Source organism: Rhineura floridana, chromosome 8 (assembly GCF_030035675.1).
Source record: "Rhineura floridana isolate rRhiFlo1 chromosome 8, rRhiFlo1.hap2, whole genome shotgun sequence".
NCBI lineage: Eukaryota > Metazoa > Chordata > Lepidosauria > Squamata > Rhineuridae > Rhineura > Rhineura floridana.
In genome coordinates, this window is record NC_084487.1 from 75,355,456 (window position 1) to 75,380,964 (window position 25,509).

The 25,509-nt window shown below is 43.0% G+C and overlaps 1 protein-coding gene and 1 pseudogene across 5 annotated transcripts in view; both read right to left on the bottom strand.

The window, feature by feature from the left end:
- The window catches only part of MSRB3 (methionine sulfoxide reductase B3), a 124,363-nt gene that overhangs the window by 98,579 nt on the left and 275 nt on the right, over positions 1 to 25,509 (bottom strand). The window contains exon 2 of one of the 5 annotated variants that reach the window (XM_061639818.1): positions 24,658 to 24,780. The exons of 3 other annotated variants lie outside the window; for them this stretch is intronic. The gene's annotated coding sequence lies outside the window, so the exon portion shown is untranslated. Of the gene's footprint in view, positions 1 to 24,657; positions 24,781 to 25,477; positions 25,502 to 25,509 lie in introns of those variants that run through there. One more of the 5 variants, XM_061639819.1, reaches the window with a different exon arrangement.
- On the bottom strand, positions 23,711 to 23,829 carry LOC133363570 (5S ribosomal RNA; annotated as a pseudogene).

Sequence of the window (25,509 nt, forward strand, 5' to 3'; positions counted from 1 at the left end):
ACAGTCACCTATATCTAATGTGTTTTCTGTAATCAGTATAATTATTGATAATTATTTTCTCTGTTGTTCTCAGAGAACTCGTGATTTAAAAATACTTGATCATTACTGGTCAAATGCATTAACTCCTGAGAAGAATTGTTTGATTGGGCAGAATTGCCAAAGAAAAGGCTCTGTGGTCTCTGGAGGCAGCAAATAGCCATCATGATGATTAGCCTTTGATCAGTCTTATCCTCCACGAATTTGCCTAATCTGCTTTTAAAATCATATAAATTGGTGGCCATCACCACCTCTTGTGGTAGTGAATTTCATAGTTTAACTATGCACTGTTCAGCTTCATTAGATGACCCAAATTCTATTATGAGAAAGGGTGGGAAATTCTCTCTATCCAAGCAAACGATCAAGATGATGCACTAAGCACCTCCTTGTTTTGGGGACATCAGGATCCTATAATGTGAGGTCTCCTCAGAGGAAGAAAAGGGAGAAAAGGACCCCATAGCAGATCTCTGCACTGCTAGTAACCCTGAGGAGTTCACAGATCAAGACATCTCTAAGGCTGGAGGTCTCTACACCAGTTGCCTGGGGCCCTGGCCAGCTCTTAATTCTCCCTTCATCACTTTTGGGGCCACAGGAGCAGAGGAAATGGCAAAAGAAGTAGGAGCTTCAAGATCACTGATAAAGCATCCAGCTAGCTATACACAAGGTAACTCAGAAGGGGGGAGAAGCACATATAAGCACCTGCCTGAATCAAGACCTGGCTCACAACTAGGAAGGGTTGGAATCTCCTATAAGCAACTCAGTCTTCGCTGCTATACTGCTGAAACAACAATTCCCTTAGAACTCTAAGCCTCAAGCCTACCTATACCCCAGAATCACACAAAAGGATGTAAAATACTATGCACGTCACTAGGTTTAGCATCCACAATGACAGGCCCTATTATATTATATTCCCATTCTATGAGGGGGCAAACTAAGGGAGCTGATGCCCATATTCTCCCAGCACCTCTCCCCCATACGCTAGTCCTCTTCCACACCTTGCATAGCTGAACTTGCATATAATAATGTTCAAAGCACTTCAGATGTGTGATGTTTTCCTCCCAATGCAAACAGCAGCCATGGTGGGCCCTGATTTGAGACACTTCTTCCTCCACACCACAGTCTAGATCTAATTCCCTGGGCTCCTACTGGGAGGAAGGGCGGGATATAAATCAAATAATAAAATAAATAAATAATAAATAGCTGCTATTTACTTTAAAAAAACAAACATACAATTGCTAATTGTGTGAATAACATCATCTCTAGTTTGGCTGAATCCTTTTAGATATGAACACAGTAGGCCCCAAGTTGAGGGCTTGCTTGCTAAATAAACAGGTCATGATAAAACAACTCTGCTTCTATATTATACAACTTCAGACTAGACATGAAGAACTGCATGACAATGTCAACCCTATTCAGACACTTTTGTTCCTATGTGGAGCCTTTGTACGTAGAGCTCTACTTGCAAAACTTCTGTCATTACAGACAGTCATGCTGTGCCACCCTGGGCTCCTTTGGGAGAGATACAAATTGAATAAATGATGTGGTTATGTGGTCGGGTTATGTGGCATGTCCATGCTCCTATGTTGATGAACATGAGAGCAAGAATGCCTGAATAGGGCTGTTCTGTGAGCACACACACACAATCCCATGTAGAAAACCAAAGACACAACTAGTCTAGAGTCTGCCTGATTGTAGGATGCATGGGGGAGGGCTGCAGTTCAGTAGTACAGTAGGGCCCCACTCATACGGCGGGTTATGTTCCAGACCTCTGCCTAAAAGTGAAACCCGCCAAAAAGCGGAACTCCGTCAATAAAATGGTGCCCAATGCCCAAAAAACACCATAAAAGCGGAACAGGCACCATATGAGTGGGGCCTTACTCTAATTGAAAGCCACCGTATTAGCAGAATGCCAAAAAGCGGGGCCCTATTGTACAACACATATTTTCCATGCAAAGAGTCCCAGGTTCAATCCCTAGTGTCTCTAAGTAGGACTGAGAATGTCCCGTCTGAAATGCTGGAGAATCATTGCCAGACAGTATTGACAATACTGAGCTACATGGACCAATGACCTGACTTGTTTAAAGCACTTTCCTTGGTTCCTTTGTGTATGCATGTGCCTGGATGCATGCTGCATGTATGTGTGGCTATGTCCAGTTGTGTGGCTGCAGTGCCCATGAAAGTTCTCAAGATTCCAAATGCGCCCACAGGCTCTAACTGGCAACTCCTTCTCTAAGCTCTGCATGACATGTTATATTACGTAACTAAAAGAATAAGCATGGCACATGGCATGCACTATGTGGCTCCCTCTGCAAAATTCTTGCTTCAAAATTCATACTATGCATGCACCACCTTATTTTGCAAGTAGTTGCTACTACAGACTTTATCGGGCAAGAAAACCTTAATTTTTGAACCGTTGCTCAGGACTTCACCCAAACAATGAAGAATACATTTCCTTGAGAAGTCTGAATAAAGTACATCAAAACTGGAGAAACGCAGGACATGCTGGTATAAAAAATTCAATAAAAAGAGTAAATGTGTCAATTTTCATCACTTTTTAACTTGCTGCACTTGTAGCAGTTTTCATTGGATTAGTTTGAAATTTGGCACACCTGTAAACCTCATCCAGTAGATCATGCATGCCACATTTCAAGTTATTAGCTCAAAAGATACTATTTTTTATAAAAGTATAGAATTTTAAGGCTTATAACAGAACCTCCATTCTATTCCATCCCATTCCTCCCAGTTGCCAGTGATTTTTCTAGCTAACTCAGCATTCTGTGCCTTCCTTTGTTTTTTTTCAACAGGTTTTTGTTTGTTTTCTGCACTTGTGCATACGTCTGATGATCCATCTCTCCTGTGTGTAGGCTGTATGGTTTTGGATACATTAGCACAAGCAGAGAAAGACTCAAATCATTATTAGCATATATAGTAGGGCCTTGCTTTTCGGAAGCCCGCTTTTCGGCGTTCTGCTAATACGGCGGTTTTCAATTAGAGTATGACCCCACTCATATGGCACTTGTTCTGCTTTTATGGCGTTTTTCAGGTGTCAGGCGCCATTCTATTGACGGAGTTCCACTTTTCAACGGGTTTCACTTTTAGGCGGGGGTCTGGAACATAACCCACCATATGAGTGGGGTCCTACTGTAACAGCAATCCAAATGATAAGGGGGGTCAGAAGGGGGCCAGCACAGGCGGAGCCAGTGGAAAGCTCTGTAGGATTCTCCTCCCACTCAGGAACTGCTGGCCCGGCTGAATGCCACAGCTTCATTGGGAGCAGCACGCACAAGCTACACGGGAAGCGCCGGCTCCCATGAACAGGCCTCTCAGGGAGTAAACTCCCTGGCCATAATGAGCATTATTTTACTGCACCGGCCTTTTGGCTGGTAGAGTTTCTGGGTGTAGCAGGACCCAGGGGAGGGCTCTGAATGTGAGGAGGATCTTGCGTATGCCCCCCACGTGTGGCACCTCCCCCACCATGCCCCCAGAATGCCCAATTTGGGGGGCTTCTGGCAGCCCTCTGTCCACCAGGCTGGCCATCCCTGGCAGAACCCCAGTGCCGTTGGCAGGCTGCTGGCAGCACCACAACTCAGCCACAGATAGGGCTGCTGCCGGTGAAGCCCAGTGCAGCCAGGGATCCACGGCATCAACTCACCCCAGCCCAGCGGAAAGGTGAGTTGGATTGTGCCTAAATGATGTTACAGAATGTTGAGAGATGGCACTGGGATGTCTGCAATGACAGGGAAAAAACTCAATTTGCAGTAAAAAAAACCCGATAGTTTTTGCTCACCCCATCATGTCACACATCGTTTATGCATTTTGTCACTAAATGGATAAAAGGGTTAACACTAGAGAAGATGCTTTAAAGTATGTGGCTTAATTAAGTGTGAAAAAATAAGTTTCCAAGACGTTTTTTCTCTTAGTAATGTGCTATTAAGTCTACCTGCACATCTACTAGTTATACGTAGACACACACAGATAGCTGGAACAAAAACGGATGTTTCTAGAGCATACGCTATGTCAGCATACATAACTGCTTCTTAGAACAGAAATAGCTTATGTTGAGTTCTGTGTCATTAGATGTCATTCTTAAAAAGCCATTAGCACAGTAGATAACTGACAGTCACTCAAAAGCTACAGTAAAATTTTAATGTTAATGAAACTGCTGATGCAACATAATAGGAGACAGTAGCCCATAAAATACCCATTATATACAGGAAATATATTATATACATATATATGTGACAGACACATCTATGTTAAATGATTGCATTAAAAACCCGGTTGATGCTGAACTTCCGGGAAGGATTGCTTCGCTTGTGCCTGCCTCTGAGACGAGCCCTCGTCTCAGAGGAAGCTTTTTCAGTTTTAAAACCAGCCAAAAGTTTTTTTTTGACTGGTAAAAACTTTCTCCCAGGCAAGGGAGAAACGAAGAGATCATCCACAAGCTCGTTGTGTTTGTTGGGGGACTTGAATTCATTAGGATTGCCTATGAACGAAGGACCAGCCAGCAACATTGGACGGAGCCAAGGAATTTCAAGCAAGCTCAAACTGATTAAGCGAGACGTTTTTCTTTTCTTCAAAGAAAAACAGATTCTAACAGGCAAGCATTCTTCTTTCTATCCTTATCATTTGGCTTAAATTGTTGCAGTAAAGAGATTTGTTAAAAGAATCAGCAGTAAAGAATCCCTGGGTGAGTTATAACTTTTCTCTTTTATACACGGAATTAAGGCGGAAGGAAATCGAAATAGCTTATCTTTGTTTTTATTGCAAAAAGCTGGCCTGGAATTGAGAATTATAAAGATACAAACGGATGAGAGATATCTAATCTGAGGAGAAAAATTTTGATTTATATGAACTTTTGAGTATTATATGTCTGGGACTATTTTTTCTGGTCTACTTCATTTTGACGAATCTGCTTGTTCTTTATGCCACTAACTATTTGGAAGCTGTGAACTAAATTTGTTTTGCATTCTTGGACACATAAGAGATAAGGCAGTTTGTGCTGTCTACATTATGATGTCATCAGGTTTGGAATATTAACTCCTTTGTTGCTGGAAAAAGAAATAAATTGCTCTTTGCTTGGGAATAGTGCTATATTGGAAATTGAAGGGTTGTTTTCTTCTTCTTGGTTTTAAAAATGACAATTAAGAAAGGGGCTGAGACCCTGGAAATAAATATGTTTCAGAAAATAATGGATGAGATTGAGATAACGAAACAAGAACTTAGATATGGCAAACAAGAGATGAAAATTGAATTTGGCAAAATGAAGCAGGAGCTGAAAGAAATAGGGGATTTTATGAGAGAGGAGGTTGATGAGATCAGAGATATAACTAGACAAGCAATAGAAAAAGAAAGAAAAATTAAAGGGAAGATGCAAGTCCTGGAGATTGGAACAGATATATCAAATGTGGAACTGGAAAAAGATTTGGAGTTTATGGACCTTAGAGATAAAGATTACTGTTTGGAATTCAGCGTTGTCCCTGAAGAAATTGATGAAGATATCAGAGATAAAGCTATCAATGTTTTGAAAAAATTTCTGGACTGGAATGATGTGATGGAGCTTGAAATAGATAAAATTTATAGAATTAATTACAGATATGTGACAATGGAAAAACTCTCAAGAGATGTGCCAGTGCATTTTGTAAAAAAGAGGAACAGAGATATGACTTTACAACAACATTTCAGTAACACATTCAGAATTGATGGCAAGGAAATATTTGTGAGGAAGGAAATTCCCATCAGACTCTTATTATATGACTATGACAGCAAGATTATTATGGATGCAAGGATGGAAGATGGAATTAACACTGATAATGGAAGAATGGCTATTGAAATTACTGGACCTAGCAGACTTGATGAGATGGATTAATCGACATGTTTATTTGGAGAAAAATCGATGGATATATTTCTCAAGGACTGGAAACCTCTCTGACTTTTTGCGGAAAGAATAAAGTGATGTTAATGAGATTTGATGATTAATTAAGATAACTACTGGAGGAAAGTGATTTTGTAATATATTAAGAGACAGGTTTGTTATATATTATAGACCTATAACTGATCTGCGACAAATCAGAAGTCAATATTTTATTTTATTGTATTAGTTATTAATTTGTTTTTGTTTTGTTTTGTTTTGTTTTTTGAAACTTTGAATAAAAAAAATTAATGAGTAAAAAAAACCCGGTTGATGCTAACACTTAGCATTTATATAGCACTTTATAGAGTTTATTCAAAGCATTTTATGTACATGTGATTTTAGTAATCCTTACAACAACCCTACCTCTTACAGGTAATCAGCAAAATTCCCCCATACTGCTGAGCCTGGCAGACCAATTCCCTGAGGGCATAGAGTAAATTCATGGCTACATTGATATTTGAACCAAGAATTTGGTCTCACACGATTCACAGAATTAAGCCAATACATTATAAAAGTTCTTTGATAGCAGCCACTGTCTTATCTCATTTTCTTTAGTAATGTATACAATTTTATACATTTTATACATTAAATGCCACAGTGAGATTTCAACTGCATACTGAACTCAAATACAAGAAACACTATTTACTTACTTTACCCCTTAATGGCTTTTCGCTATGCATCACAAAAGCGAAGCCTGCGACCATAAGAGAGAAAAGCTCTTCATATACTTATGTCATGGAAGTTTCTGTAGGCTATTTTTAAAGCTGAATTATTGATTTCATACCCTCCCTTGTCCTAGGTAATGAATGAATTCCAGCCAAGTCTGAAGTTAGAAAAAAAGAGAGAAAGCAACATAACTGTGCATTAAAATGAAAGATTGGGATCAGAAACTAGTACTCAAAACTTAAACTCCAGATTAAATTAAATTTTATTGGAGAAGTGGTTTATTGGGTCTTCTTTTAAACCTCTTTTCCTGCTTTCCATGAATATTCAGGCTTTCCATTTGTGATGGAGGTACAAACCATCTTTCCCTTACGGGTATGGACACTACAGCACCATGGATTAGATAATGTATCCCATTTTCTCAGTTTTGTATCCTGGCCCAAGGACTAGCAAACATAACACATCATGACATGTCCTTTTCCTTAGTGATTCCAGATGAGGAAGAGGATAATTCCTTATGACATCACTCCCAACAGAAAAGGAATGTAAATCTCCTCCCCATCTCCAAAAGTCAACCAAGTATTTATTAGAATTATTCATCTATTATTATTAGATCTGCCAATACTTGATACAACTACTAAGACTTAGCCATGCCAGCTTTAAATGCTAGATTTCTAATGATGTTTGTAGGATTGTCATGATTATGGAACTGGGGGGTGGCTTAGTGGTTTTCCCTCTTATTTGAGATGCTGGGTTTTTAAAAGGGCCACACTGATTACAAAGATAAAACAATAAATTTTGCTTTGTTAAGGTACTCATCTCAGAAGTCCAAGGGATGTCAGTAGAACAGACAAATGACCATGCACATTTGCAGAGCTATTGCTGAGGCTTTAACATAGCTCTAATAGTAGTTTTCCTTGCAAGAAGATGAGCATATTAACTCTAAGTAAAAGGGGGGGTCCCCCTCTAGGATGCACAGCACACCTTAACATGGTGAGGGCGTTTGAGAGTGTTGGAGAAGCTAAGAGCAATGCTGTCAGGAGTCTAGACCAAAAGGCTAGACTCCTAGCAGGGGCACCCAAGGTGGAATGGTCAAAGCTGAAACACCAGACTAAGATGCATCCAAACTTAGAGGAAGGCAATGGTAAACCACCTCTGAATATCTCTTACCACGAAAACCCTATGAACAGACTATCCAAAATGCAACCTGAGATAGTGCTGCAACATGAGACCCCCAGGGCAGATGGCACTCATCAAGCTACTGGGGAAGAACAAAGGACAAGTACGAGTAGCGCTGTGACTAATGACGCAGCTGGGTCAAAGCCAAAAGGAAGCCCAGAGGCTGATGCGCACAGATGCGAAAGAGTCCAGAGTTGTACAACGCACAAAATAGGAACATGGAATGTGACAAGCATGAGCCAGGGAAAGTTAGAAATTGTCAAGCAAGAAATGGAATGCATCAACATTACAATACTTGGTGTGAGTGAACTAAAATGGAAGGGAATGGGACATTTCCAATCAGGCAACCACAAAGCATTTTATGCAGGAAATGAAAAATTAAGAAGAAATGGGGTTGCTTTAATAGTAAGAAGTGATGTAGCAAAAGCAATTAGGAGCTACAACGCAAGGTCTGAGCGAGTGGTATCAATGAGATTAAACGGGAAACCTATCAACATAACCATCATCTAAGTCTGTGCTCCAACGGCAAACACAGAAGAAGAGGAATTGGAGAGATTTTACGCAGAAGTACAGGAAGAAATTGATCACACACCAAAGCAAGATGTGTTGATAATCATGGGGGATTGGAATACAAAAGTAGGGAACAGAAGAATTAGGAATTGTGGGGAAATGGGGCCTAGGAGACAACAATGAAGCAGGAGAAAGACTTATTGAATTCTGTGAAGTCAATTTGTTTCTTGCAAACACAATTTTTGAGCAGCCGAAAAGACAACTGTACACGTGGACATCACCAAATGGTCAATATAGGAATCAAATTGATTATATAATTGGTAGCAGAAGATAGAGAAGTTCCATAGTTTCTACGAAAACAAGACCAGGAGCAGACTGTGGTATAGATCATGAACTGGTCATATCGAAAATCAGAGTAAAGATAAAGAAGAACAACAAAGCAAGCGTAATGCCAAAATACAATTTAAATAACATCCCAGAAGCATATAAAGATTAAATAAGGAACAGGTTTGAGGCTTTCAACTTAGTTGACAGAGAACCAGAAGAACTATGGAATGAAGTCAGAGACGTTATCAGGGAAGAATGCAAAAAAAAATACCTCTCATTAAAAAGAGATAAAGACCTCAATGGATGACTGAAGAAACTCTTAAAATGGTTAAAGAGAGAAGGAAAGCCAAAGCAAAAGGAGATAGAAACACAGTCAGAACCCTAAATGCAACAATACAGCGACTAGTACATAGGGACAAAGAGAACTATTACAATAGTTACCGTATAGAAATAGAAGAGGACAACAAAAAGGGTAGACCAAGAGCCCTGTTCCAAAAGGTTAGAGAAATGAAAGGGAAATTTAAACCAAGAGTAGGGATGTTGAATAATCAATAGGGGAACACACTGACTGACCAAGATGAAATAAAAGGAAGATGAAAGCAATACAATGAAGAACTCTATAAAAGAGATGCCAGGATGATAGATTCATTCACGGAGGAACCATATGATGAAGAACCAGAAATTTTAGAATGCGAGATGAAAGCTGCTCTTAAAATACTTGGAAGAAACAAATCACCAGGAATAGATGGCATACCAATAGAGTTGCTACAAGCTACTGAGACTGAATCTGTCCAAATTTTGACTAAAATCTGTCAAGAAATATGGAAAACTAAACAATGGCCTACAGACTGGAAGCGTTCCATATACATCCCAATTCCAAAGAAAGGGGATCCCACCAGGGAATGCAGTAATCATCGAACTATTGCCTTAATATCCCACGCAAGTAAAGTAATGCTCAAGATTCTACAACAAAGGTTCTTACCATATATGGAGCGAGAAATGCCAGACGTCCAAGCTGGATTTACAAAGGGAAGAGGCACCAGAGATCATAACATAAATATACGTTGGATAATGGAACGGACCAAGGAGTTTCAGCAGAAAATCACCCTGTGTTTTATAGATTACAGCAAAACCTTTGACTGTGTAGATCATGAAAAACTATGGAATGCTTTAAAATAAATGGGGGTGCCACAGCATCTAAATGTCCTGATGCGCAACCTATACTCTGCACAAGAGGCTACTGTAAGGACGGAATACAGTAGGGCCCCGCTTTATGGCGATTCGCTTTACAGCGCTTCGCTAATGCGGCGGTTTTGAATTATGTCCCTGTCCCATATGTGCAGTGCTTGTTCCGTTCTTGCAGCAATTTTCCGATTTTGTGGTATGACGCAATTGATGGCACCCGACGCTCTGAGCGCGTTGTCAGAGCTTGGAAACGTTCCTCCTACAGTTGGGCTGATGGGATATATATAGTTGAAGCAAGGAACATTTCCAATGAGTCCGAGAAAAGTGTCAGGTGCCATTTTACAGTGTACAGTACACAGCTTCTTTATCTTCCCCTCCCTCCTCTTTCATCTTTAGTGTTTTCTGATTTTGGGTTGGGTTGTTTTTGGGGTTGGGTTGTTTTTGGGGTTGGGTTGTTTTTGGGGGTGGTTCTTTTCAGTTGATGTTTCCCTTTTTTTTCCCCTTCTACCCGGCTGTTTCCCTGCCTGTCCTCCTCCTTTTTGGGGACAGCAGAGGCAGCTACTGCCGCCTCTGCGAATAGCGGAGGCTGTTTCCTTGCCTCCCCTCCACGTTTTTGGGGTCGGAGGAGGCTACTACAGCCGCCTTTGCTTTAGCGGCAGTGCCCCCCCCATCCTTATCTGGTTGAAGTGGTGAATCTGAAGCTTGCAGCGGCAACTCTGTCTGACACCCACTTTACGCTGTGCTGCTTCTGATCTCCCCCCACCGGGCACGCGGCGGCGGCTCCTTCCTCCGTGGCTCACTACTGCGGCCATTGGAGCTCGCCGGCTACACGGCGGCTATCTCTCCGGAGCTTGCGGAGGTGGCTCCCTTCCTTTCACTCCTGGCGGCAGTGTCTGTGGGGGTGGTTGTCTGTTGCCACTCCCCCACAGCTGGATTTGGTTTAGTGGCTGCTTTTTCCAGCCACTTGGCACTACTCCCCCACCATAAGGACAGCGAGCCGGGGGGGGAGAGGGCAATGCACGGAAAAGCAGAACATCGATCAGCTGTTGCATGGGGAGCTTCAGGGGCCAAGCACTGTCAGCTGGAGTTCCCCACACTACAGCTGATCGATGTTCCACTTTCCGGCAATTTTTGCTTTATGGCAGGAGTCTGGTCTCTAACCTGCTGTATAAGCGGGGCCCTACTGTATGGAGAAACCTATTGGTTCCCAATCGTAAAGGGTGTGAGACGGGTGTATTTTATCACCCTAATTATTTAATCTATATGCAGAACATATCATACGGAAAGCAGGATTGGACCAAGATGAAGGAGATGTGAAAATTGGAGGGAGAAATATCAATAATTTAAGATATGCCAACAATACCATACTACCAGCAGAAACCAGTAATGATTTGAAACGAATGCTGATGAAAGTTAAAGAGGAAAGCACAAAAGCAGGACTACAGCTGAACATCAAGATTAAATGACAACAGATTTACATAACTTTACAGTTGACAATGAGGACGTTGAAGTTGTCAAAGATTATCAATACCTTGGCATAGTCATTAACCAAAATGGAGACAATAGTCAAGAAATCAGAAGAAGGCTAGGACTGGGGAGGGCAGCTGTGAGAGAACTAGAAAAGGTCCTCAAATGCAAGGATATATCACTGAACAAGAAAGTCAGGATCATTCAGACCATGGTATTTCCGATCTCAATGTATGGATGTGAAAGTTGGACAGTGAAAAAAGCAGATAAGAGAAAAATCAACTCATTTGAAATGTGATGTTGGAGGAGCGCTTTGCAGATATCATGGACTGCGAAAAAGACAAATAATTGGGTGTTAGAACAAATTAAACCAGAACTATCACGAGAAGCTAAACTGATGAAACTAAGGTTATCATACTTTGGACACATCATGAGAAGACAGGATTCACAAGAAAAGACAACAATGCTGGGAAAAACAGAAGGGAGTAGAAAAAGAGGAAGGCTAAAGAAGAGATGGATTGATTCCATAAAGGGAGCCACAGACCTGAACTTACAGGATCTGAACAGGGTAGTTCATGACAGATGCTCTTGGAGGTCGCTGATTCATAGGGTCGCCATAAGTCATGGTTGACTTGGAGGCACATAACAAAAGGGGGAGGGGAAAACCCCACCAATTTAAAACTCTTGAAACCGTCCTGGGGAATCCCCTTGATTCAACATTGTGTAAATAACAAGAGAATAGTGAAACTATTCTCATCTATAAGCTCTGGTTGGTTGAAAAAGAGGCACATTCCATACTCTTGGCAGAGTATATAAAAAGCCCTAATTCATCTAGTAGTCAGTATGGAAGATGAATACAGGTACCAGAGTTGTAGTATACAAAGGGTAATGAAGACTAGAAGATCAAGGCAGGGCTCAGATGACTCATAAAATCAGGTTAGGCAATGTACGAAGTCTTAATACTATAGGCATCCTGTTGATACGGTATTTGGGTCCGTGGGATTTAGTGTAGAAAGATATTGGGAACAACAGGCATGTGGGCCAACTCCATGCACCTCTATTCCAGTTCTGGGGGAAACGCAGGATATAAATGAATATTTAATAATATGGTGATGGTGATGATGAAGATGATAATCTTGACCTTGGACTCTCTCCAGGCCATACCCCTCAATGCCCTTGCTCTGCACTCTCAAGTGCTTTTGTCGGGCTGGAATGAGATTTTGAACTGTGATAAAGTGCCTCTTGCTTGCTCAGGTAGAGAGATGTTGTGGCGGCGGAGGAGAAACTTTTGGGTAGCTGGAATGTAACCTCCTGTGCAAAGATAACAGTGGCATTCATTATTCCACCCAGCTTTTGCCTCTGCCCACCACTGGCATATGGCCCCCAGAAGGCTGCCCATGAGGGAATATGGCCCTCAGACTTAAAAATGTTCCCCACTCCTCTAACAGACAATGGAATATAAATGGAAAGCAACTGAGAAAAATATACAATATATTAAGGATACATGGAGATAATTATGGAAGTCTCTTCTGGTCCCTGAAAACTGGTGTTTACAAACCTGGTTTATAGACCAGTGGGAGAGGACAGAAAGAACTGTTAATAGATCCAGGGTCTGACTGATGGTAAAGATGCCAGCCAACAGGACCAATTTATTGGATGATCCATATCACGAAGAATAATACAGATATTTGTCCAACTGAGAATTTTTGGATGGAGTGGCTTAATCCAGTGACTTGGAAAACTCCCTACATGCTATGATAGGAGGCTGCTACATTGCCAAGCAAGATCTTTTTTCTGCTGCTCTGTAAGTCGGATAAAAAGGCATGAACCAATGCTTTGTCTAAAGGAATTATTATAGCCTAGATAAAACTAAAATCTTTTTGAAATTTTATCTAATTAAGTAGGTGAAAAACCGGTTATGGAGACACCTCTTTCCCTTTAAAATCACCTTAATTGGTTTAGTTTAATCTAATTCCTTTCCTTGCCATTTTAGGCAAGATTAGAAAAGCTGATTTAAATGCTCTCACACAAATCAATTTCCCCTAATTCAGCTAAGTCTACTTTTTAAGTTTAACCAGCCCAATTTATGCAACTTATGTAACTATAAACAACAGTGGAAACTGATAGATAGCTAGAATACTAGCAAAGCATTATTTCACCTTTGAAATATTGTAGATGGACAGTATATATATATATATATATATATATATATATATATTATTTATTTATTTATTTATTTATTTTATTACATTTTTAGACCGCCCTAGAGCAATAAGCTCCCAGGGCGGTGAACAGCATTATAAAACAGATTAAAATACATGCGGATGTAAATACAATACAGTACACAATAAAACAATTAAAATTTCCAAATTTAAATTCAATTTAAAAATTTTTTTTTAATTTTTAAAATGCCTGGGCAAAGAGGTAGGTCTTTACCTGGCGCCGAAAAGATAACAGATAGTTCGGGGGCCACCACCGAGAAGGCCCTAGCTCTAATTGTCGTTCTCCATGCCTCCTTATGCGTTGGAACACGGAGAAGGGCCTTCGACGTCGAGCGCAGCGACCGGGTAGGTACATAGCGGGAGAGGCGTTCCGCCAGGTATTGCGGTCCGATGCCGTTAAGGGCTTTATAGGTAAGAACCAACATTTTGAATCTGGCCCAGAAACATATTGGTAGCTAGTGCAGCTGGGCCAGAACAGGTGTTATATGATCAAATTTTTTAGTCCCAGTAAGGACTCTGGCCGCAGCATTCTGCACCAGCTGAAGTTTCTGAACCGTCTTCAGAGGTAACCCTACGTAGAGTGCATTACAGTAGTCCAATCTAGAGGTTACCAGAGCATGGATAACTGTGGCGAGGTTCTCCCTCTCCAGAATATATATATATATATATATATATATATAAAACAGAGTCAAAGTTAGGGATATGGTGATATAAACAGGCTTGATTCTCAGTTGCTTAAATCACCCACAGTAGACAGTCTCTGCACCAATGGAGTCCCCAAATGCTCTCATGTGGTGTAGTGGTTAAGGTGTTGGACTATGACCTGGGAGACCAGGGTTCGAATCCCCACATAGCCATGAAGCTCACTGGGTGACCTTGGGCCAGTCACTGCCTCTCATCCTCATGAAAACCCTATTCATAGGGTGGCCATAAGTAGGAATCGACTTGAAGGTAGTACATTTACATTTTTATTTTCTCCAAAAGTGAATAGTTGCCATTAGCTTTTACAAGAAAAATTAAAACACTGCATTTGGTGACACTGTTGGCCATACGAACTTACTTTTGCTATTTAGGCATTAATATGCTACAACAAATACCAAAACAACAGCTATTGCAACTGTCTGTTTCAATTCAGCATCTTTTTAGCCTTTAACTCAAGAAATTCACTCCTAAAGGGAAATATCAACAAAAGTATTTGAGGTCTTTTGTTAGTTCAGAGTGAAAAGCCTTACCCAGCACTTTTCCTCTTATATAAGTAGATAGATACTATTATCATGGGGCAACTAATAGTTAAGATGTAGTAGGAGAGACATATGATAACAATAAGTCATGTGGCAGCATAAATACTAACAAATTAATTATGGCACAAGCTTTTATGCCACAGAGTCTACTTCAGCAAAATGTTTCGGATCTCTAATTATGTTTTTCTGTTTTTTATAGGCTGTCTTTTAGGACACAGACATCAGACACATTTATATTGTGTATTAATAAATATTATACTAAACATTATAAGTTCAAGAGCAGTAAATCTTCAAATGACATATGAACAAATGTTTGATTAGGTTTAATGGAAATATTGTTGGATATCAAACCTCAAAGGGTTCTCTTTCTCACAGTCGTTGGCAACCCCCCTATCTTCCTGATGATGTTGAACTCCAGTTCCTTCCTACAAGGTCCAGCCAGTATGGCCAATGGTAAGGATGATGGGAGTTGTAGTCCCACAACATCTGGAGGGTGCAACATTTCCCACCCCTCATCTATGTCAATGGTCTGCCACCTTACAAATATAAGGCTATTTTTGCCAGGGGATTTGTGAGCATGCATCCATCAGGGAAGCTAGAATATGGGAAAGGCATAATTCTATCTATTGTTAGCAATATTCTACTAGTTCCAATTTTTCCTGGAGGGACACAAGATTATATTTAATAACAGTTCTCAAATAAGAACTCAGCGTTCAATAGCTGAATAGGAATGGTAACTTAAGAATGTGATTTGCTTTACAGCAATGTTTTCATGCTATAATCCAGAAATTACTGATAATCAACAGCAGTGATGTCAGACTGCATGTGCCGAAAGTGACTGACACATGCCTGATTCTTCTATTTCTTGGCCATTATTATTATTATTAAATTTCTATCCTGCCTTTCCTCCCAAAGGAGCCTTGGGTGGCAAACAATAAAACGGCAAACATTTAATAAAAAAGAAAAACTTGTTTAAAAAATTAAAAATCACATATCCTCACAGCCAGTAATTTCAAGGTTGCCAGGAACAGTATATTTCTGCCATCAAATGTCTGGATGAACAGGAATGCTTTTACATTCCTTCTGAAAGTTGATAATGAGTGAGCCGGACACACCTCATCAGGGAGGGTATTTCATAAACAGGAAACTGTTTGCAGTGACAGCACCCCAAGGAACATAAGAACATAAGAAGAGCCTGCTGGATCAGGCCAGTGGCCCATCTAGTCCAGCATCCTGTTCTCACAGTGGCCAACCAGGTGCCTGGGGGAAGCCCGCAAGCAGGACCTGAGTGCAAGAACACTCTCCCCTCCTGAGGCTTTCGGCAACTGGTTTTCAGAAGCATGCTGCCTCTGACTAGGGTGGCACAGCACAGCCATCACGGCTAGTAGCCATTGATAGCCCTGTCCTCCATGAATTTGTCTAATCTTCTTTTAAAGCCGTCCAAGCTGGTGGCCATTACTGCATCTTGTGGGAGCAAATTCCATAGTTTAACTATGCGCTGAGTAAAGAAGTACTTCCTTTTGTCTGTCCTGAATCTTCCAACATTCAGCTTCTTTGAATGTCCACGAGTTCTAGTATTATGAGAGAGGGAGAAGAACTTTTCTCTATCCACTTTCTCAATGCCATGCATAATTTTATACACTTCTATCATGTCTCCTCTGACCCGCTTTTTCTCTAAACTAAGAAGCCCCAAATGCTGCAACCTTTCCTCGTAAGGGAGTCGCTCCATCCCCTTGATCATTCTGGTTGCCCTCTTCTGAACCTTTTCCAACTCTAGAATATCCTTTTTGAGATGAGGCGACCAGAACTGTACACAGTATTCCAAATGCGGCCGCACCATAGATTTATACAACGGCATTATGATATCGACTGTTTTATTTTCAATACCTTTCCTAATTATCGCTAGCATGGAATTTGCCTTTTTCACAGCTGCCGCACACTGGGTCGACATTTTCATCGTGCTGTCCACTACAACCCCGAGGTCTCTCTCCTGGTCAGTCACCGCCAGTTCAGACCCCATGAGCGTATATGTGAAATTCAGATTTTTTGCTCCAATATGCATAATTTTACACTTGTTTATATTGCATTTGCCATTTTTCCACCCATTCACTCAGTTTGGAGAGGTCTTTTTGGAGCTCTTCGCAATCCCTTTTTGTTTTAACAATTTAGTGTCATCAGCAAACTTGGCCACTTCACTGCTCACTCCTAATTCTAGGTCATTAATGAACAAGTTGAAAAGTACAGGTCCCAATACCGATCCTTGAGGGACTCCACTTTCTACAGCCCTCCATTGGGAGAACTGTCCGTTGATTCCTACTCTATGCTTTCTGCTTCTCAACCAATTCCTTATCCACAAGAGGACCTCTCCTCTTATTCCATGACTGCTAAGCTTCCTCAGAAGTCTTTGGTGAGGTACCTTGTCAAACGCTTTTTGAAAGTCTAAGTACACTATGTCCACTGGATCACCTCTATCTATATGCTTGTTGACACTCTCAAAGAATTCTAATAGGTTACTGAGACAGGACTTTCCCTTGCAGAAGCCATGCTGGCTCTGCTTCAGCAAGGCTTGTTCTTCTATGTGCTTAGTTAATCTAGCATTAATAATACTTTCTACCAGTTTTCCAGGGACAGAAGTTAAGCTAACTGGCCTGTAATTTCCGGGATCCCCCATGGATCCCTTTTTGAAGATTGGCGTTACATTTGCCACTGTCCAGTCCTCAGGCACGGAGGGGGACCCGAGGGACAAGTTACATATTTTAGTTAGCAGATCAGCAATTTCACATTTGAGTTCTTTGAGAACTCTCGGGTGGATGCCATCCGGGCCCGGTGATTTGTCAGTTTTTATATTGTCTATTAAGCCTAGAACTTCCTCTCTCGTTACCACTATTTGTCTCAGTTCCTCAGAATCCCTTCCTGCAAATGTTAGTTCAGGTTCAGGGATCTGCCCTATATCTTCCACTGTGAAGACAGATGCAAAGAATTCATTTAGCTTCTCTGCAATCTCCTTATCGTTCTTTAGCACACCTTTGACTCCCTTATCATCCAAGGGTCCAACTGTCTCCCTAGATGGTCTCCTGCTTTGAATGTATTTATAGAATTTTTTGTTGTTGGTTTTTATGTTCTTAGCAATGTGCTCCTCAAATTCTTTTTTAGCATCCCTTATTGTCTTCTTGCATTTCTTTTGCCAGAGTTTGTATTCCTTTTTATTTTCTTCATTCGGACAAGACTTCCATTTTCTGAAGGAAGACTTTTTGCCTCTAAGAGCTTCCTTGACTTTGCTCGTTAACCATGCTGGGATCTTCTTGGCCCTGGCGGTACCTTTTCTGATCTGCGGTATGCACTCCAGTTGAGCTTCTAATATAGTGTTTTTAAACAACTTCCAAGCATTTTCGAGTGATGTGACCCTCTGGACTTTGTTTTTCAGCTTTCTTTTTACCAATCCCTTCATTTTTGTGAAGTTTCCTCTTTTGAAGTCAAATGTGACCGTGTTGGATTTTCTTGGCAATTGGCCATTTACATGTATGTTTAATTTAATAGCACTGTGGTCACTGCTCCCAATCGGTTCAACAACACTTACATCTCGCACCAGGTCCCGGTCCCCACAGAGGATTAAGTCCAGGGTTGCCGTCCCTCTGGTCGGTTCCATGACCAACTGGTCTAGGGAATAGTCATTTAGAATATCTAGAAACTTTGCTTCTTTGTCATGACTGGAACACATGCAGCCAGTCTATGTCCGGGTAGTTGAAGTCACTGGTTCCTCCCAGCTACTGCTGCCAGCCAATGATGTGTTACTTGAGGCTGATGGCTCAACTATCAGATTGGGCTTAACTCTTTAGGATTATCTCAGGCTTCCTTCCTTTTATTTATTTTTATTTTTATTTCATTTCATTTTTAAACCGCCCATAGCAAGTAGCTCTCTGGGCGGTGTACAAAACAGAGTTAAAATACAATGTTACAATAAAATCCATTTCAAATAACAAGAAAATTTAAAACATTAAGATGAACAATTAAACATTAAACATTAACATTAAACATTAAAATGCCTGGGAGTAGAGCTAGGTCTTAACCTGGCGCCTAAAAGAAAATACCGTAGGCGCCAGGCGTATCTCCTCTGGTAAGCTGTTCCACAATTCGGCGGCCACCACAGAAAAGGCCCTAGATCTAGTAGTAATCCTCCGGGCATCTTGATGAGTTGGTACCCGGAGGAGGGCCTTAGATACTGAACGAAGTGGACGGGTAGGTTCATAGCAGGAGAGGCGTTCCACAAGGTACTGCGGTCCCACACCGTGTAAGGCTTTATAGGTCAAAACCAACACCTTGAATCTGGCTCGGAAACAAATAGGTAGACAGTGCAAACGGGCCAGGACAGGTGTTATATGCGCGAACCGATTGGTCCTCGTCAGCAGCCTGGCTGCCGCGTTTTGCACTAGCTGTAGTTTCCGAACTGTCTTCAAGGGCAGCCCTACGTAGAGCGCATTACAGTAATCCAATCTAGAGGTTACCAGAGTGTGAACAACTGAGGCGAAATCGTCACTGTCCAGATAGGGGCGTAGTTGGGCGACTAAGCGAAGATGGTAAAACGCATTCCGTGCCACCGAGGCCACTTGAGCCTCAAGTGAGAAGGAAGGGTCAAAAAGGACACCCAAGCTACGAACCTGTTCCTTCAAGGGGAGTGTAACCCCATCTAGAACAGGTTGGGCATCCACCATCTGGGCAGAAAAGGAGTTCACCAACAGCGTCTCGGTCTTGTCTGGATTGAGCTTCAGTTTATTAGCTCTCATCCAGTCCATTATCGCGGTCAGGCAACGGTTTAGTACATCGACAGCCTCACCTGAAGAAGGTGAAAAGGAGAAGTAGAGCTGCGTGTCATCAGCGTACTGATGGCAACGCACTCCAAAACTCCTGATGACCGCACCCAGAGGCTGCATGTAGATGTTAAAAAGCATGGGGGACAAAACCGATCCCTGAGGGACTCCACAATGGAGAGTCCAAGGTATCGAGCTATGTTCCCCAAGAACTACCTTCTGGCGACGATCCGCTAAGTAAGAGCAGAGCCACTACCAAGCAGTGCCCCCAACTCCCAACTCCGCGAGCCTCCCCAGAAGGATACCATGGTCGATGGTATCAAACGCTGCTGAGAGATCAAGGAGAATCAACAGGGTCACACTCTCCCTGTCCCTCTCCCGACAAAGGTCATCATACAGGGCAACCAAGGCTGTTTCAGTGCCAAAACCAGGCCTAAAACCGGATTGAAACGGATCCAGATAATCGGTTTCATCCAAAAGCGCCTGGAGCTGGGTGGCGACGACCCGCTCCAAAACCTTGCCCAAAAAAGGGACATTCGCCACCGGTCTATAGTTGTTCAAAACATCTGGGTCCAAAGAAGGTTTCTTTAAAAGAGGTCTCACTACTGCCTCCTTGAGACTACCAGGGACTACTCCCTCTCTCAAGGAGGCATTTATCACCTCTTTGGCCCAGCTGGTGGTTACAGCCCTGCCAGCCTTCACCACCCAAGATGGGCAAGGGTCCAGAGCAGACGTGGTCGCCTGCACCATTCCAAGTACCTTGTCCACTTCCTCGAGCTGCACCAACTGAAACTCATCCAATAATAAAGGACAAGGCCGCGCTCTGGACACCTCAATGGATTCAACTGTCATAATATCAGAGTCCAAGTCCCGACAGATGCATACAATCTTTTCTTGGAAGTGCTCCGCAAATTCGTTGCAACAGGCTTCCGATGTTTCCTTAGTATCAGGAGGGCCAGAATGTAAAAGCCCTCGTACCACCTTAAATAGCTCCGCTGGGCGGCAAAGAGATGATCTAATAGTGGCAGCAAAATAAGACTTTTTCGCCGCCCTGACCACTTTTACATACAACTTAGTGGAAGCACTTACCAAAGAATGACTACATCCGTCAGGAGTACGCCTCCACCTGCACTCTAGCCTCCTTCTCTCTTGCTTCATCACTCTCAGCTCCGGGGTATACCACGGTGCTGTATGAGTTCTACACCAAAGGGGGCGCGCGGGAGCGATCATGTCAATGGCCCGAGTCATCTCCGTATTCCACAGATCGACCAGGGCCTCGACAGGCGCGCCAGTACTATCAGCCGGAAAAACCCCCAGAGCCCTCTGGAAAACTACAGGATCCATAAGCCTCCAGGAGCGGACCAACTTAATAGGTCCCCCACCTCTGCGGAGGGAAAGGGCTGTTGTGAGTCTAAAACTCAACAAGCGGTGATCTGTCCATGACAATGGAGTAGATGAAAAATACCCCACCCTCAGATCACCATCTCCATGACCAGTGGCGAAGATCAAATCAAGAGTATGTCCTGATACATGCGTCGGGCCAGTAACAATTTGAGACAGCCCCATGGTTGTCATGGAGGCCATGAAGTCCTAAGCCGCCCCAAACAAGACAGTCTCGGCATGAATGTTGAAATCCCCCAGTACCACAAGTCTGGGGGACCTCAACAATACCTCCGAGACTATCTCTGTCAGCTCAGCTAGGGAAGCCGTTGGGCAGCAAGGTGGGCAGTACACCAACAGTATTCCCAGTCTGTCTCCTTGGCCCAGCACAATATGAAGACATTCCAGACCAGTCGCCATCTGGACAGGGTGCTTGGTGAGAGAGAAAGAACTCCTATAGACCACAGCAACCCCACCTCCCCGGCCCTCAGATCTACCACAGTGCTGCATCGAATACCCAGGTGGACACAGCTGGGAAAGAGCAACTCCTCCCTGCTCACCCACCCAGGTCTCGGTAATACACGCAAGATCGGCGCCCCTTTCCACAATCAAATCATGGAGAAGGGGGGTTTTATTAGCAACCAACCTAGCATTTAAAAGCAGCACCTGGAGATCCGAGAGCTGGCTGACAGTACAACCAACAGTCCTGTGGATATGAGGAGAACCGGAACAAGGCACAGACACAACTTGTCTGGGACGAGTTCCCCTTACCTGGCACGTTCTCCTCGCAACACCATACCTCCCATTACCCGTCACTACGTTAATTGGGGCCCCCGAAAATCCCCGTACCAGGTCCAAAGTATGTTTTCCCAGGCACATCTTAAAATAAATCAACACAACAAACCTAAACAACACAAAACACAAAAATACACACACACATCCACTCAATCTCATTCAAACAACAACAGGCAACAACAGGCAACAACAAGCAAACAACAAGCAAACAGACAACAACAATTTAAAATGCAATCACACAACAACAATAACAACCAACATTAAAAACCCTCCTCCATAGCAAGCCTCGTCTGCAGAAGGTGCCGTCGTTCACAACGTTCTCCTGCAGCCGCCGTCGCTGCCAGCCAGGCCGCAATGACAGCCTGGTCTCCTCCAGCGATGCTCTCACCACCGCCAGACCAGGCCAAGATGTTTCCTCCAGCGGTGCTCTCACCACTGCCAGGCCAGGATGTCTCCGGCAGGACCCCACACTCAGCCGCTTCGTGCGGCGCTTTCTCGCCGCCGCCACTCCACGCCAAGCCGCCTCGGGCCACGCCCAGAGCCTAACCAGCCTTGTCAGTGCTCTCACCACTGGCGGGCTGCTACACGGCCCCTGGGCGTTGTTCTCTGAGTCACTCCACACGGCGTCCTCCACGCCCCAAGCCGAGTCTCTCCTCGCCTCCCGTGCCACTCCACACAGCGTCCTCCAACGTCGTGAGCCCGGTCCCCTCCAGGATGCTCCCACCATCACAGAGTCCAGGCTCGCCACGACATCCCAAGCTCTGCGCGCCCCGCCAGCGCTCCCACCACTGACGGCAGCCGACACTCACCTACGAGGCCCCCGGCAACAGCAGCAAAAAAGCAACAGGCTCGGCTGCCAGAACTCCAGCGGCGGCACCAGCAGCACAAGCACCAGAGGCAAACCGGCGGAAGCAGCAGCAGCGCAACAACCCACACAACAACAAACAACAGCGGGTGACAATCTCACGGTCCAGGTATGCAGCAGCAACCAGTCCATAGGCAATCAGGCAGGCAGGCAGATGGTAATGATGGTATTTGATGGCGTGAATATCAAGTATTAAGATAATTTTAAGATGAAAACGCGGAGCTCCCTGCTAAGCATCCACCTCCGTCGCCATCTTGATTTCATATTAGCATTGTTGTATTCCTTTGAAGGCAGGAAGGCAGGCTTCCTTCCTGAGCGAGGGGCGGGGCTGTTTAAGCTTTTGGCTGCTTTTAATCTAAGCAAGGGGCTGCGACTTCCAGGCAAGTCTTTTTTGTTTGTTGTTTTCCCACCTAGAACAGCCTGACCTTTCTTTAACCTAGGGAAACAGAGTTTGTGGTTGTGTTTCAGGAAGGCTAAAGCTGCCCTTTTTAGCAAGGACTGAGCTGACTCTCTCCCTGTATGTATCGGTGGTTTCCTTTTTCCCCTTCTCTCCGACTGGAATTTAGCCTTGTTTACAGTGTCCCCTGAAGCTCTCCTGCTAGGGTGGTGTTGAAAACTAGCTTTCTATAGGCTTCCTTCTCCTAGGATCTGTCTCCTAAGATATAGGTTCTTTCAGGATTTGGCTCCTAGCTCAGGGTGACCTTGGGCTGCCCTTATTACTTATTGCTCTGAGCTGTTTTACTTCAATTAAATAATGGAATAAATTGGAGCTACTTACCCTCTTTTCGCTCTGCTGCTTAACTCGCCTTGACGCTTTGTCAGCTGGGGCTCCCTCTAGCACGTGGAGCAGGAATTGGGTTTCCTTGACATAGCTTAGCTGATAGGCATGAGGGAATCCCTGAAGTATCAATGCTACCCAGAAAGAACAGTCCTGTCCCTGAATTCCAACTAACTAGGTAGGCAAAGATGAAGGCAGGACACTAGGAGGCAATATCGGCTACCTTGTTATATGCCTTCAAGTTGACTACGACTTATGGCGACCCTATGAATCTTTTTGGATATATTCATAGGGTTTTCATGGTAAGATGTGTTCAGAAGTGGTTTGCCATTGCCTTCCTCTAAGCCTACGGCACCGAGTATTCCCACGCCGTCTCCCATCCAAGTACTAACCAGGCCTGACCCTGCTTAGCTTCCAAGATCAGACACGATCGGGCATGTTCAGGGTAGTATGGCCATAGGCTGGACTACCTTACAGCTATTTATATCTGAATGTAGAATGAAGCATCTTTCTTATTGTATTCCAAAACAGAACAATTTCTTGCAATATAACACTAATTTACATCTTTGCTTCTATCTTATAATAAACATTAGAAAAATGTCTATAATGCATCTTAATCTTCCTCTTTTTGTTCTATAGCATGCTATCAATATGAGGATTCAATATCAGCACATAACTAGAATGGGAATTGAATGGGAAGAGGACAAGGTTATAATAGTTTTTACAGCTTGAAGACTCACAACCTTCAACATAATTAGCTTATAAAAGTTTGTTGCAGGGATTCGCTTCCCTGTTTATCTTCACAGTTCAGGGTGTAAAGTTTTAACAGAAAATCTCTTGGTGGACATATACTCATTTATGAAATCTAAAAAAAGAGTTATTTTTACTCCCCTGTATATATTTTACATCTTATGTACAGAGAACAAAAAGTTGCAAAAGTAAACAAGAAAACTTTCACTTCCGCATCATGGTTCCAGAGCATAAAAATAAACAGTAATTATTCTGCAAATCCACAATAGGATTATTTAGATTTAGCATCCCAACATTCCATGGCCAGTTAGATCTACCATCAACATTCTCAAAACTCTGACAAGTTGTCAACTGCCTTATTTCTACTCACACTTTGTACCATTAAATAATTACCCTTTATAATACTATTTGCTTTAGAAATGGTTACATCATCCCCCTGCCCACCCAAAGGAGAAAACAAATGCAAATACCTCCAGTACAGAAAAAGAGAATATAGAGGAAAGTCTGTAGACACAGTCAAGGGTTTTTATTTTGCCTTACCCCGAAGATGCCAAAAGCAAGTACTTTGGATGTTGTTGCCACATATGCAGAGAGGCAGTCAGAGCAGGCCTTTGAAAGGGCAGAAGTGCAGGGCCTCATTCAACAAAATGAGCAGGAGAGCCCCTAAGTGGAGCAGAGCAGGTGTACCACATTTTGTAATGCACAATACCATCTAAAGAGGGCCCCGCCATAAGCCTATTAAGCCCAGAGTCTAAAATTACCGAACAGCACATATGCAACAAACATTTGTATGTCATGCTGTTTCTTATGAGCTTCCAGAAGCATGATCTGTCTAGCTACCATTGGAAACATAATACTGGAAAGACCTCAGTGTGATCCTCCAGCAAAACAACTATATATTCCTGCTCCATTTTCAGCTCAGAAATAATTACTAACATCTGGTTTAATAGCCACAATTACTTTGATTACATTCCAATCCCCATAAAGTCAGGCTTCTCAAGGTTTCCACTGACAGACAACAAAATGGCTCAGACGTTGTAGTTACCTGTTTACTCAGAAGCAAGTCCCATTGATTTCTATGGCACTCGCTTCCAAACAAATGGGCTACAATTTAGGAGTATGACAAAGTGCTTTGAGCTGCAATCTTGCACACACTTGAGATTGTTAAGGGACTAAACAGTCTGTAACTAGAATCTGGAGTCACTCCCTAACAGAAGCAACTCCTCCAAGCTCCAACCCTGCTCTTTTCATACAACGGCACCTCCTCCTCCGCACCTCCCTTTTGATTCGAAGGGGGGGGGAGAAAGGTGGGCCGGAAAGAAAGCTCTAGAAACGCTAACGGAGACAAGCAGCCCGTTACCTGGTCTGCATGCCGGGGACCGGCTCCCTTAC